Genomic DNA, 14661 nt, shown 5'->3' on the forward strand with positions numbered 1-14661 from the left:
GTGGGAGGGGCAGTGAGGAGGGATCTCCACACTGTGGAAGGGGTGGTGAGGAGGGATCTCCACACTGTGGGAGGGGCAGTGAGGAGGGATCTCCACACTGTGGGAGGGGTGGTGAGGAGGGATCTCCAGTGTGGGAGGGGCGGTGAGGAGGGAGATCCACACTGTGGGACGGGTGGTGAGGAGGGAGTTCCACACTGTGGGGGGGAGAGGGGTGGTGAGGAGGGAGCTCCATACTGTGTGAGGGGCGGTGAGGAGAGATCTCCACATTGTGGGGGGAAGGGTCAGTGAGGAGGGAGTTCCACACTGTGGAAGTGGCGGTGAGGAGGGAGCTTCTCACTGTGGGAGGGGCACTGAGGAGGGAGCTCCACATGGCGGGGGAAGGGGCAATGGAGAGGTGAAGTGCCAGGAGGTGGCAGGAGGTGCTTCTTCTTCTTATCAGTGGGAGTACTTTTCGCCTTACACGCTTTAGCGAAGTGGCCGAGTTTCCCACAATAGCTGCACGTAGCAAATCGAGCCGGGCACTTCTGTCTGGGGTGCCAGCTCTTATCACAGGAGTAGCATTTTTCAGGTGTTCGCCTTTTTCTTTCCTTTGGGGTTCCAGCACTCCTGGATGTTTCCCCTTCGGTTTCTAGCATTTCACTGGACCACATGGCACTTCTCAGTGTTTGGGCGAGAGTGACTGCCCGGTCGTAGGTTAAGGGCTCCGTCTCCAGCAGCCTCTGTCGGATGTAACTGGAGTCAATCCCATTGACAAAAGCATCCAGCTTCAAGGCATTGCGGTGTTGTTGCACATTGACTGCCCTGACATCACATTCGTTTGCCAGTCGAGGACCAGTGCATAGGCAGCATGACTTTCCCCGGGTTTCTGGCGTCTAGTCAGTAACTGGTGACGAGGAAGCACCACGTTCCCTGGTGCCTCATAGCAAGCAGTCAGACGTTCCCGGGCTATGGCCAGAGGGGTAGCTCCTTGCATTACGGTGAAAGGGACCTCACCCAACAGAGAGTTCGGTGGCCCCACTGTATCGCCTCATCGACCACGTTGTTTCAAGCCATGTAGTAATTGAAACAAGCAATCCAGTGGTTGAAAATTTCTCTGGCCCTCGGGGCAGACTGGTTGATTATCAGCTGCTCTGGCCTGAGGGCTACATCCATTTCTACTAATAAATTTGAAGTGCCAGTTGATGAAGTCGACAAAGACGATGTGGTCAAATAATAATCATGGCTTTTATTACCAGAAACTCATGGTACAATAATGAAAGACAATAGATGCATCTACAGTTACATCCAAGGGGAGTGTCCTTAACAGTAGAGATAATGCACAGCCAATGTTAGTACAGCAAGGCTTGCCAGAGGGGAGATAGGCAGCTTGGCAGACATTCCCCACAGGAGGGAGCTCCACACGGCAGGGGCGGGCGTGGTGGGGAGGGAGCTCCACATGGCAGGGGAGGGGTGGTGAGGAGGGAGCTCCACACGCCAGGGGGAGGGGCGGTGGGGAGGGAGCTCCACACGGCAGGGGAGGGGCAGTGTGGAGGGAGATCTACACTGCAGGAGGGGAGGGGCGGTACAGAAGTCATGGTCTGCTCCACCAGGAAGACAGAGAAAGATAAATGATTTAACAGGCTGAACTGGGATTTGAATGAAGGAGGGTTTGAATGGGGGGTAACTTGGCCAGACTTGTTGATCAGGTGACATCTCCTGCTTGTGAGAGGCAGAGAAGCATTAATAGAAACTTGAAAAGTCAATGTTAATGCCATCTGGTTTGAGGGAATCCAGATGGAATATGAGATGGTCATATTCCATTTAGGCACCAATAGGAATTGAAGGTCATTTCCTCCAATTTGCGGGTGCTCTCAGTCTAGCAGGGCACGAGACCATAGACAAACGTATCAGGAAGGGAATGGGACAGGGAATTAAAATGGCTGGCCACGCTATTGCGGCGGACAGAGCTGCAGTGCTCAACAAAGCGATCTCCCAGCCTGCGCCCAGTCTCTCCAATGTCGAGGAGACCCTCTGAAAGTCAACACATTCTAATCCCTCATCAATTCAGAGGGAAATGTGCGGTGTGGAAGGGTTTTGCGTGCCTTCTTCAGACAATGATCCCGATAGATCACATCACTGGAGGGGGGGAGTCTCAGTGATCTCCTCTGCCACTCCTACAGTCCTGAGGGTTGACCTCCGATCCATTTCTCTGCAGCAACTGTAAGGCACTGAAGCAGCCGGCCAGGATGCTCTCGATAGAATTCCCGTAGAAAGTTGATGTGATGGTGGTCGGTAGCCTTGCCCACTTCAGAATCAGATTTATTGTCATTTAAAGATTAATAAATGAGCAAAATAAGAAGAGAAAGTGAGGGGGAATCTGTGGTTTATTCTCCATTCAGGAATCTGATGGCAGAGGGGAAGAAGCTGTCCTTGTGCCACTAGGTGTTCGTCTTCAGGCTCCTGTGCCTCCTTCTTGATGGTAGCAGAGTGAAGAGGGCAGGGCCTGGGTGCTGGGTGTCTTTGAGGATAGTGGCTGCTTTCTTAAGATGTCCGTGATGGCGCTGGCAGAGTTCACAACCCTTTTGTTCTCCCTGCTCATTGGCTCTTCTGTACCAGAGAGCAATGCCACCAGTCAGAATGGTCTCCCCATTACACCTGCAGAAAATTGCAAGAGTCTTTGTTGATGAACCAAATCTCCTCAAACATAGTATTACTGCTGACACCCAAGAATTTGAAGTTCTTACCCCTTTCCACTGCTGACCCCTTGATGATGTTCTCATGATTTCTCCCTCGTGAAGTCCACCATCACCTCCTTGGTTTTGCCAATGTTGAGTGCAAGGTTGTTATTGTGACACCACTCAACGAGCTGATCTACCTCCCTCCTTTCTGCTTCCTCGTTGCCGTCTGTGATTCTGCCGACGACCGTGGTCTCATCAGCAAGTTTCTAGATGGCACTGGAATTGTGCCTGGCCACACAGTCATGGGTGTAGAGTGAATAGAGCAGTGGGCTAAGCTTGGGGTGGTCCTGTGTTGAGTGTCAGTGAGGAGGAGACGTTGATTCTGATTCATACTGACTGTGGTTTTCTGATGAGGAAGTCAAGGATCCAGTTGTCGGGAGGGGTGCAGAGGCCCAAAGTTTGGAGCTTGTTCACCAGCATTAAGGGGATCATGGTGGTCTTCCCAGTCTTCTCAGGAAGTGCAGGCATTGGTGTGCCTTCCTGAAGAATGAGGAGATGTGTGTCCAGAAAAGGTCTCTGAATTTTTAAAAATTTTAAATTTAAATTCAGATATATAGAATGGTAACAGGCCCTTTGGCCCATGAGCCCGTGCTGTCCAATTATGTCCAAATGACCAACAACCCCCGGTATGTTTAGAACAGGGGAGGAAACCAGAGCCCCTGGGAAAAACCCACACGGGAACGCGGAGAACATACAAACTCCTTACAGACAGCAGGGGATTCGAATCCCGGTCTCAATCGCTAGTGCTGTAGCAGCTATGCCAACCGTGTCGCCCCAAAGTGGACTCCAAGAAACTCAGTTCTCTCCACTATAGATGGTGGTCATTCCTGGTCCTCCTGAAGTCTACATCTCCTTTGTCTTGGTTATTCCCGCACCATTTCATGAGATTTCACAAGATTTCAAGGCCGTGTCTTATAGGTCCCCACATAGTCAATGAGAATTGGAGGGGCAAGGAGATTGCTGCCAGGTGTAGATCAAACAAGGTTGTCATGGTTGGGGATTTCTACTTTCCAAATATTGGTGGGGAAAGTCATTGTGTGAAAGGTTTTGAGTTTAGAGCAAGGGTGGACAAACCCAAATTTATCCTGCCTACGATCTAAATTTATCTGTCCAGCACCACCCACCCGCCTCCCAACCCCTGTCTGGCGCCTCCGAAAAATCAGTGCGGCCTACCATTCAACCACTGACGCATTATCCGGCCCAGGGGTAGTAGGGTAAAATTTACCCTACTACTCCTGCTCTAGACAATGGAATTTGTCAAATGTGTGCAGGAAAGTTTCTCCAGGAGAGGCCAACAGGAGAGAGCAATACTTCCTCTCGTCTTTGCAAATTGGGCAGTGTTTGTGGATGAACATTGGGGAACTGGCGACAATTGTTCTATTAGGTTTAAGATAGTTCTGAAGAGAGACAGGGTGGGACAGTAAGTTAAAATTCAGAATTGGGCAAAAGACTAGAATAAAATACAGTTAATTGTAACAGGTTGTTTGAAGGGGAGGAACGTTGGGAAAATGGGATGATTTTAAAAGTATGTTAACAAGCATCAGGACACGCATATACCTGTTAGAATGGAGTGACAGGGAGGTGGGAAAGACGAGGACAATTCGGGCCCAAATCAAGAGCAAGGAGGAGGCAGGGGGCAGGGGCAAGCAGCTGGGATCAAGCGTCGACCAGGAGGAGTTTCAAGAATCATATGACCACTGAACCATAGAACACTACAGCACAGAAAACAGCCTATTCAGCCCCTCTAGTCTGTGCTGCCCACTAATTGTCTAGTCCCTTTGACCTGCTCCCATTCCATAACCCTCCGGGCCCCTCCCATCCATGTATCTATCCAATTTATTCTTAACACACACATCATCAAGCCCACATTCACCACATCAGATGGCAGCTCATTCCACACTCCCACCACTCTCTGAGGGAAGAACACCCCCCCCTCCAATGTTCCCCTAAACCTCCCCCCCCTTCATCTTAAAACCATGACCTCTGGTATTTATCTCCCCCAATCTAAGTGGGAAAAGCCTATTCGCATCCAGTCTGTCTCTACCTCTCATAATCTTGTAAACCTCTATCAAATCTCCCCTCATTCTTCTTCGCTCCAAAGAATAAAATCCTAACCTGTTTAATCTTTCTCTGTAACTCAACTCCTGAAGACCTGGCAACATCCTAGTCAATCTTCTCTGCTCTTTCAATCTTATTCATATCCTTCTTGTACTTAGGCAACCAGAACTGCACACAATACTCCAAATTTGGCCTCACCAATGCCTTCTTCAACATAACATCCAAACTCCTATTCTCAATACTTTGATTAACAAAGGCTAAAATGCCAAAAGCTTTCTATACAACCCTGTCTACATGCAACTCCACCTTCAGGGAACAATGTAACTGTATCCCAGATCTCTCTGGTCCTCTGTGCTTCTCAGTGCCCTAACATTTACAGTGAACATCGCACCTTGGTTTGTCCTTCCAAAATGCAACACCTCCCACGTGTCTGCATTAAATTCCATCTACCATTTGTTTGGCCCAGTCTCTCTGTTGCTCCAGATCCCCCTTCAAGCTTTGAAAATCTTCCTCACTGTCCACTTCGCCACCAATCTTAGTGTAATCTGCAAACTTGCTGATCCAATTTCCCACCTTATCATCCAGATCATTGATATAGACAACAAACAACAATGGTCCCAACACCGATCCCTGAGACACATCACTCGACACAGGCCTCCAGTCTGAGAAACAACCATCCACCACCACTCTCTGTCTTCTCCAACACAGCCCAATTATGAATCCAGTTTACAACCTCTCCGTGGATTCCTAGTGTCTTAACCTTCTGAACTAACCTCCCATGTGGGACCTTGTCAAAGGCCTCAATGAAGTCCATGTAGACAACATCCACAGCCTTTCCCTCATCTACCATTTTGGTCACTTAAACACAACGTACCATGCACAAAGCCACGCTGACTGTCCTAAATCAGCCCATGACTGTCCAAATGCCTAGATATCCTGTCTCTCAGAACTCCTTCCAACAATTTACCCACCATCAACATCAGGCTTACCGGTCTATAATTACCTGGTTTATTTTTGGACCCCTTTTTAAACCAACGGGGCAACATGAGTTACCCTCCAATCCTCTGGCACCTCACCTGTGGCTAAGAACATTTTGAATACATCATCCAGGGTCCATGAAATTTCTACACTTGTCTCCCTCATGGCCTGTGAGAATATCATAACCGGCCTAGGATATTTTTCTACCTTTATTTGCTGAAAGGCTGCAATTCCCTCCTCCTCCTTAATCTCCATCTGTTTCATGACCCTTCTGTTTGTTATCCTTCCTTCCTTCAAAATACCAGTTTCCTGAGTAAATACTGATGTAGAAAAACTGTTTAAATTCTCCCCCATTTTGTGAGGCTCCACACATACCTGACCACTCTGATCCTCTAGGGGACCAATTTTGTCCCTTACTGTCCTTTTAATCTTAATATACTTATAGAAACCCTGCAGGTTTTCCTTCACATGATCTGCCAGAGGAACCTCATGGCTTCCCTTTGCCTTCCTGATTTCCTCTTTGAGTAATTTCTTGCATTTCTAGACTTCATTAGCTCCTTGTTGCCTATACCCACTACACACCTCCTTCTTCTTCTTAACCAGACCGCCAATATCCCTTAAAAACCAGGGTTCCTTCTGCCTGGTAACTTTGCCTTTAACCCTAACAAGAACATCCAAAATCTGCACTCTCAAGATTTTGACTTTGAAGGCCTTCCACTTACTGAACACACGCCTGCCAGAAAACAACATCCCATTCCACTCTTCCTAGATCCTTTCTCATTTCCACAAAATTGGCCTTCCTCCAATTTAGAATCCCAACACAAGGACCAGATTTAACCTTTTCCATAATTAGCTTGAAGCTAATGACATTATGGTCACTTGACCTAAAATGTTCACCTACATGTAGATTTGTCAACTGACCTGTCTTGTTCCTTAATAGGAGATCAAGTGCTGCATCCTCTCTCATTGGTACATCGATATATTGAGTTAGAAAATGTCCTTGAACACATTTGACAAACTCCAACCCGTCCAACCATTTCATAGAATGGGAGTCCCAGTCAATATGTGGAAAGTTCAAATCTCCTCCTATCATAGCCTTCAGTTTCTTACATTGGTCTGCTATCTCCCTACAGATTTGCTCCAATTCTCTCTGATACTGTGCGGACTATAATACAACCCCATCAGTGTGGTCACAACTTTTCCGTTCCTCAACACCACCCAAGGGCCTCTGTAGACAAACCTTCCTGGCTGTCCTGACTTTGCGCAGCTGAGATATTTTCCCTGACCAGCAATCCCACTCCTCCCCCTTTCATCCCTCCCCCTCTATCACGTCTGAAACAGCGGAACTCCGGAACATGGAGCTGCCAGTCCTGCCCCTCCTGCAACCAAGTCTCACTAATAGCAATAATATCATAATCCCACATGCCAATCCATGCCCTAAGATCGTCAGCCTTTCTAACAATGCTCCTTTCATTAAAATAAGTACACCTGAGAACATTTCTATCACATACAAACCTGAGGAACAAGCTGAAAAGGGAAATCAGGAGGACAAAAAGAGGACAGAAGAGAGATCTCGCAGATCACAAGGTTTATTTTGAAATTACAAAGGACTTTTGCTATGTTGGGAATTTGAGCAATGAGGAATCAGAGATGGAAATGGGAGATATTTGTCAGTGCCTGGATACTTCAAGATTCCTCTTAACCATAACCATTTACAGCACAGAAACAGACAAGTTTGGCCCTACTAGTCCGTGACAAACATCTACACCCATCTAGTCCCACTGACCCACATTTGGCCCGTAACCCTCTCCCATCCATATTCCAATCCAACCTTTCCTTGAATATTAACATCGATCTCACTTCTACCACCACTGCCGGAAGTTCATTCCATACCCCTACCACCCTCTGCATGAAGAAACTCCCCCTTATTTGTTCGAATACTGTGACATTATTTTTTAAATTATATGTTATTTTTCCCAATGGAATATTTCCATGTTCCATTGCTGTATTCTCAGGCTCTCTTCTGATTTCCAGGTTGACATTATACATTTTTTGGCTACAGCTAAGGATATATAATAAATCTTTTTTGTGCTTCATCCAAATCGAGGCCAAGTTCTTTACTTCTTATATTACTTAGAAGAAAGATCTCTGAATTTTTTGGGATGTTGTTTTTTGTGATTTTATTTAATACCTGATTTAGATCTTCCCAAAACTTTTCCACTTTCTCACATGCCCAAATTGCATGTCCTGTTGTTCCCGTTTCCTTCTTACAGCGAAAACATCTATCTGATACTGTTGGGTCCCATTTATTTAACTTTTGGGGTGTGATGTATAGCCTGTGTATCCAGTTATATTGTATCATGAGTAACCTCGTGTTTATTGTATTTCTCATAGTTCTGGAGCATAGCTTTTCCCATGTTTCATTTTTTATCTTTATGTTTAGATCTTGTTCCCATTTTTGATTGGGTTTACCGTTTGTTTCCTCATTCTCTTTCTCTTGCAGTTTGATGTACATGTTTGTTATAAATCTTTTAATTATCATCGTGTCTGTAATCACATATTCAAAGCTGCTTCTTTCTGGTAACCTCAGCCAACTTCCCAATTTGTCCTTCAAGTAGGTTTTCAGTTGGTGGTATGCAAACATTGTACCGTGAGTTATACCATATTTGTCCTTCATTTGTTCAAAAGATAATAATTTATTTCCCAAAAAACAATTTTCTATTCTTTTGATCCCTTTTCTCTCCCATTCTCTAAAGGAAAGGTTATCTATTGTGAAAGAGATTAGTGGATTTTGCATGAATAATAATTTTGGTAATTGGTAATTTGTTTTTTTCCTTTCTACATGAATCTTCTTCCAAATGTTGAGCAGATGCGGACCGTACCTGGAACACAACAGAGAGGGCTTGCCTCGGACCTCCACCCCCCTAAAATGACAGAATGAGAAGACGAAATGAACTGACCCAGTGTGTAAAAGTAGATGACACAATTTTCTTGTTTATTTTAATTGTGTGAAGACATTATTTCATGGGTTTAATGTATTGTATATGTTGAATGTTTAGTGGGTAAGGGGGGGGGTGGGAAGGAGGGAGGGAAGGGAGAGGGGAAAAAGGGGAGAAAATGACACTGTGAATATTCAAGAGGGAAATGTTTGTGTGTATTTTGGTTAATATGGTTCATAGTGTGAAATATTAAAAAATTTAAAAAAAGAAACTCCCCCTTATGTTTCCCCTAAACTTCTCCCCTTTCACTCTCTATCCATGCCCTCTTGTTTGAATCTCCCCCACTTTCAGTGGGAAAAGCCCATCCATCCACAATTGACTCTATCTTTCCCCCTTATAATTTTGAATACCTCTATCAAATCACCCCTCAACCTTCTACGCTCCAGGGAATAAAGTCCCAGCCTGCTCAACTGTTCCCTGTAACTCAAACCCTGAAACACCGGTAACATTCTCATAAACCTCCTCTGCACTCTCTCTATTCTGTTTATATCCTTCCTGTAATTCAGTGACCAAAACTGCACACAGTATTCCAAACTTGGCCTCACTAATGCCAATGCCTTATACAACTTCATCATAACATCCCAACTCCTGTGTTCTATACTCTGGTTTATGAAAGCCAACATACTAAATGCCTTCTTCACCACCCTGTCCACATGTGATTCAACTTTCAGGGAATTATGTACCAGGACTCCTAAATCCCTTTGTTCCACTGCACTCCTCAAATCTCTACCATTTAACATACATGTCCTATTTTGATTAGTCCTACCCACATGTAGCACCTCATATTTAACAGTATTAAACTCCATTTGCCATCTTTCAGCCCACTCTTCTAACTGTCCTATATTACCCTGTAAGCTTTGATAATCTTCGTTACTGTTCATAACACTGCCAACCTTTGTATCATCTGCAAATTTACTAATCCAATTTGTCACCCTATCATCTAGATCGTTACTATATATAACAAACAGCAGTGGACTCAGTACCGATCCCTGAGGCCCTCCACTCGACACCGGCCTCCAATTCGACAAACAATTTTCCACCATTACTCTCTGGCATCTCCCATCTAACCATTGTTGAATCCATTTCACTACTTCATCATTAATACCTAATGCTTCCACCTTCTTTACTAACCTCTTATGGGGAACCTTGTCTAAAGCCTTACTCGTCCAAATAGACAACATCCAACACCTTTCCCTCATCAACCTTTTTAATAACCTCCTTGAAAAACTCTACAAGATTTGTTAGACATGATCTACCATGTACAAAACCATGCTGACTACTCCGAATCAATCCCTGTCCTTCCAAATAGTTGAATATACCATCTCTAAGAACATTTTCCATTAATTTACTCACCACCAACATCAGACTTACAGACCTATAATTACCAGGTTTACTTTTGGATATTTTTTGGAACAGCAGAACAACATGAGCCACCCTCCAGTCCTTGGCACTTACCCCGTGGCCAGTGACATTTTAAATATTTCTATCAATACAACACCCTCACTATTTGTTCACTAACCTCCCTCAGGGTCCTAGGGAATATTCTGTCAGGACCTGGAGATTTATCCACCCTGGTCTTTTTTAATTAAGCAAGCAGTACCTCCTCATTAATTCTTATATTATCCATGAGCTCCTGACCATATTTCTTCACTTCATCTGGCTAAATATTCTATTCCTTAGTGAATACTGAAGAAAAAAAATCATTTAAAATTTCACCCATCTCTTCTGGCTTCTCACGGAGCCAAACCCACTCATATTCAAGGGGTCCATTCTTTTTTTTTAACTTTAAATGTACCTGTAGAAATCCTTTGGATTTATTTTTACTTTTCCTGCCAAAGCAGTTTCATTTCTCCTTTTAGACTTTCTAATTTCCTTCTTAAGATTTATTTTACACTCCTTCTATTCCTCAAGCAGTTCATCCATTCCTTGCTGTTTATACCTGTCGTACACATCCCTCTTCCTCCAAACCAAGTTCCCAATATATTTTGAAAACCAAGACTCCCTACAGTTTCTAACCTTTCCTTTAATCCTCACAGGGACTGACCGACACTGCCCTCTCAGAACTTCGCCTTTGAATATCCTCCATTTATCTGCTACATTCTTCCCTGAAGATACCTTATCCCAATCCACATCCTCCAAATCTTTTCTCATCCCCTCCAAATTTGCTTTCTTCCAATCAAGGATCTCAACCTTTGGCCCACCTCTATTCTTTTCCATTACTAGTCTAAGACTAATAGTGTTGTGATCACTGGACCCAAAGTCCCCAACACAAACCTCTGTCACCTGACCAACCTTGTTCCCTAAAGGGAGATCCAATACTATCCCCTCTCAAGTTGGCTCTTCTACGTATCGATTAAGGAAATTTTCCTGGACACATTTAACAAACTCTACCCCATCCAGCCCCCTTACTCTATGGGTAAGTTAATGTTCAGAAAGTTGAAATCTCCCACAACTACCACGTTATGTTTATTACACATATATGCAATCTCCTTACAAATTTGCTCCTCTAATTCCCTTTGCCCATTTGGCGGTCAATAATACGCTCCCATTAATGTTTTCATGCCCCTGCCATTCCTCAATTCTGCCCAAATGATCCCACCAAACCCTCCTGCCACAGCACTGCTGCAAAGTTCTCTCTAATAAGCAATGCACCTCCTCCACCTTTTACCCCCCTGTTCTATTATGGTTTAAACAACACAGAATCCTGGAATATTTAACTGCCAAACATGCCCTTCCTGCAACCAAGTTTCACTAATGGCCACAATATCTTATTTCCACATGGCCGTCCGTGCCTTAAGCTCATCCTCCTTATTTACAATGCTCCTTGCATTAAAATATATGCACTTAAGAGACTCTCCTCCACATAAACTCCTTTTGTTACCAACTACTTTCACCTTCCTCCCTCCTTCATTTATATTTTTGTTCTGTTCCCTCCCTTCCTTCCAGCCCAGATGTTCTTCCTCCCTAATCTCTGAACTCTCATTCAGATTCCTACCCCCGTACCCTCCCAAACTAGTTTAAACTATTCCCAACAGCTCTAGCAAACCTGCCCATTAGGATATTGGTTCCCCTCCAGTTCAAGTGCAGCTCGTCCTTTTTGTACAGGTCAGACTTGCCCCAGAAGAGATCCCAATGATCCAGAAATCTAAACCCCTGCCCCTTGCACCAGCTCCTGAGCTCCACCTTCATCTTCCACAACTTCCTATTCCTACCCTCTCTAGCGCATGGCACAAGCAGCAATATCGAGATTGCCACCCTTGAGGTCCTGCTGTTCAACATCTTCCCTCATTCTATGTAATCCCTTCAGAATCACCAATGTCCGTGAATTTGCCTCTAACGTTCCCGCAGCTTCTGCAGCCGCACAGACTCCTGTCCGATCCATCGGCCACCAGGGCTCCAGATCCAGACCTTCCAACATGATCAGGTAGCCTTCAGGGCCTCAGGCCCTTCAGGGCCCTTCTTGCCCTCAGCACCCTCTTGAATCTCGACTCTGATACCTGGTTCCCATGAGCCAGTCTCCAGTGGCCTGTGCAACCTCCCTGAATGCAGCCTGTGTGGGTCCCTCAGCCACTGAGCCCCTCACTGTCATGGTCACCGCCATGTAGAATCATCTACTCTGCTTCTTCTTCTCAACGGGTGATGGTCTTCCCATTTCTGGTGCCCTGTGCCAGTCCACTGCTCCCCCAGAATTCATAACCCCTCATGTGGCCACTGCCCAGCACAGGCACTGCCATCTTGGGTTGTTACAGGATTTTAAATAAAAATGTAATTAAGTGTGGTGGAATCAGAGAAAGGTGAGCTGGTCCAGAAATCAGAGGGTGCGGCATGAGACCCACTTCTGTCTCCCACTCACACAAAGGGAGGTTTATGACCCAGGCCATGCACTCGGGTTCCGTAACGACATTAGCTGATAGAGCTGATAGAGTCAAGGATCTTCCTGCCCACATGAAAAAGGACAAGCTCTCTGGCTGATAGAGTTTGTGCCCCTTCAGAGGAGAGTGACCTATCGTGGACAAACGACATCTCCCCACTTGTCAGCAACAGCGGGGAACGTGGCGTGATGGTGTAGGGAGAAGACGTGGAAAAAGCCTCTCTTGGCAAAATTAATTAAAACATGACTTTTTAAATTAGTGAATATTTTTTAAACTTTTCTAAAGGTCTGAAAAGTTGACTGCAAAATATCTAAATCACAGACTCCAAAAAGACCCCGGCTACAACTGACTGAAGTTCCATGATGGAAGAAATTGGGCCGACCTTGGAGACTCAGCCTCCAATCCCTCGGGTAAGGATCCCAACTCCAGCGCCACCTTCTCGGGGAGCCGGAGAAGATGGCGCTGGAGCACGGAAAAAGAGTACGGAAATGACCGTTGAGCCAACGCGCCTGCGCAGAATATCGCGCATGCGCTACGGAAGTGATTGATTCGGAGCCTGCGGCCTGACTTCGACCACGGTAGCAAGTCAAATGAGGGCCAAGCAGAGAGAGCCCACATACAATTTCAACCACTGGCAACTTGTACAGAAGAAGTAGGTAGGAGGGGAATCCCAGGGAGAGGGATCAGAAGGAGGAAGAGACCAATATATTCAAGGTAAAGTGGGTGCAGATTATGTTACCCAAAAAAAAAACCTCTAGATCCACAGATTTTTTATAAAGTTTTGAAAAAATTGATTGAATTAGTGAAAAAATGGATGCAAATTTAGCAGAAGTGAAAACAGATTTTACCACTCAACTGGGAGCTATTAGGGAAGAAATGGCTGTAATGAAGACAGATCTGGCAAAACGTAATAAAACTATTGATAAAATTAAAATCAAAGTTCAAAACTTTGAAGAAGACTTTCAGGACTGTCACATGGAGGTAGAAGATCGTAAAGGTACAGTTAATAAGATAGAAGATTCTTTTATGGCGTGGGAAATTCAGGAAAAGGATTTATAGCAGAAAGTTGGAAAATCAGAGTCGAAGAAATAACGTGGAAGTTGTTCATTTGCCTGAGGACTTTGAGGGCACTAAATCCTGTACAAAAAGCCTGGGGGCCACAAAGCCCCTTTAATGATCCAGTATAACAGCATCTTCTTCTGTGTGGATTTGAGTCATGAAATTGTCAAAAGAAAAGAATTTAACCCAGCCAAGTCAGATTTTGTGGAAGAAATGATATAGATTTGCTTTTCGATATCCAGCAGTTCTTAAAAGTTTTTTTTATGGACAATATGAAGCACAAGTATTCTTCTATGCAGACTGAAGTAATTAAATTGTTAAAAGAAGAAACAAATTTAACCCAGCTGTGACAGAGCATATAGATTTGTTTTTTGGAGTTAAATCTGGAAAGGTTTGTTAGAGTAAGTTACATACAAACACTTTAAAACAGATCTTATTTGAAATATTGGAGGTCTGCCCTATGCTAAACATATCGGCCCCACAGCTTTTGCAAGAGCTTTGAAGAATGCTCAAGAGACTTCACTAATGGATTCTTGCTTACAAAAGGCAACAGATGAAAGATCTTGTTGAAGCCACATATTGTCTGGAAGAGAACTTGTTGTTTGAAGAGGGTCATGCGGTTTTGTAAACAGAGAAGTCAAACAGACTTTCTCTCAGAAAGAGAGATAGACACACACACACAGATCACTTCTGCAGTGTTACAGCCAGCAGAAGTGGCTGGGACTGGAATAGGACAAACTGGCAAGCTTGTGGAAAGCCCTTTTGGAGATGGCCTGGTCAAAGCCCTTGTGGTTCATGCAAGAGGAGAGGACTGGCTGCCTAATGTTTCACTTGAAATAAGGGAAACTAAAAGGAGCTCTGTGGTGACCTGAAAGAAAAAGGTTATAAATTTTGAGATAGTCAAATGGATTGAACATTGGCTGAAAGGGAGAGGCCAGAGAGTGGTAGTGGATAATTGTCTGTCAGGTTGGAGGCCGG

The sequence above is a fragment of the Narcine bancroftii genome, chromosome 4 (assembly GCF_036971445.1).
Source record: "Narcine bancroftii isolate sNarBan1 chromosome 4, sNarBan1.hap1, whole genome shotgun sequence".
NCBI lineage: Eukaryota > Metazoa > Chordata > Chondrichthyes > Torpediniformes > Narcinidae > Narcine > Narcine bancroftii.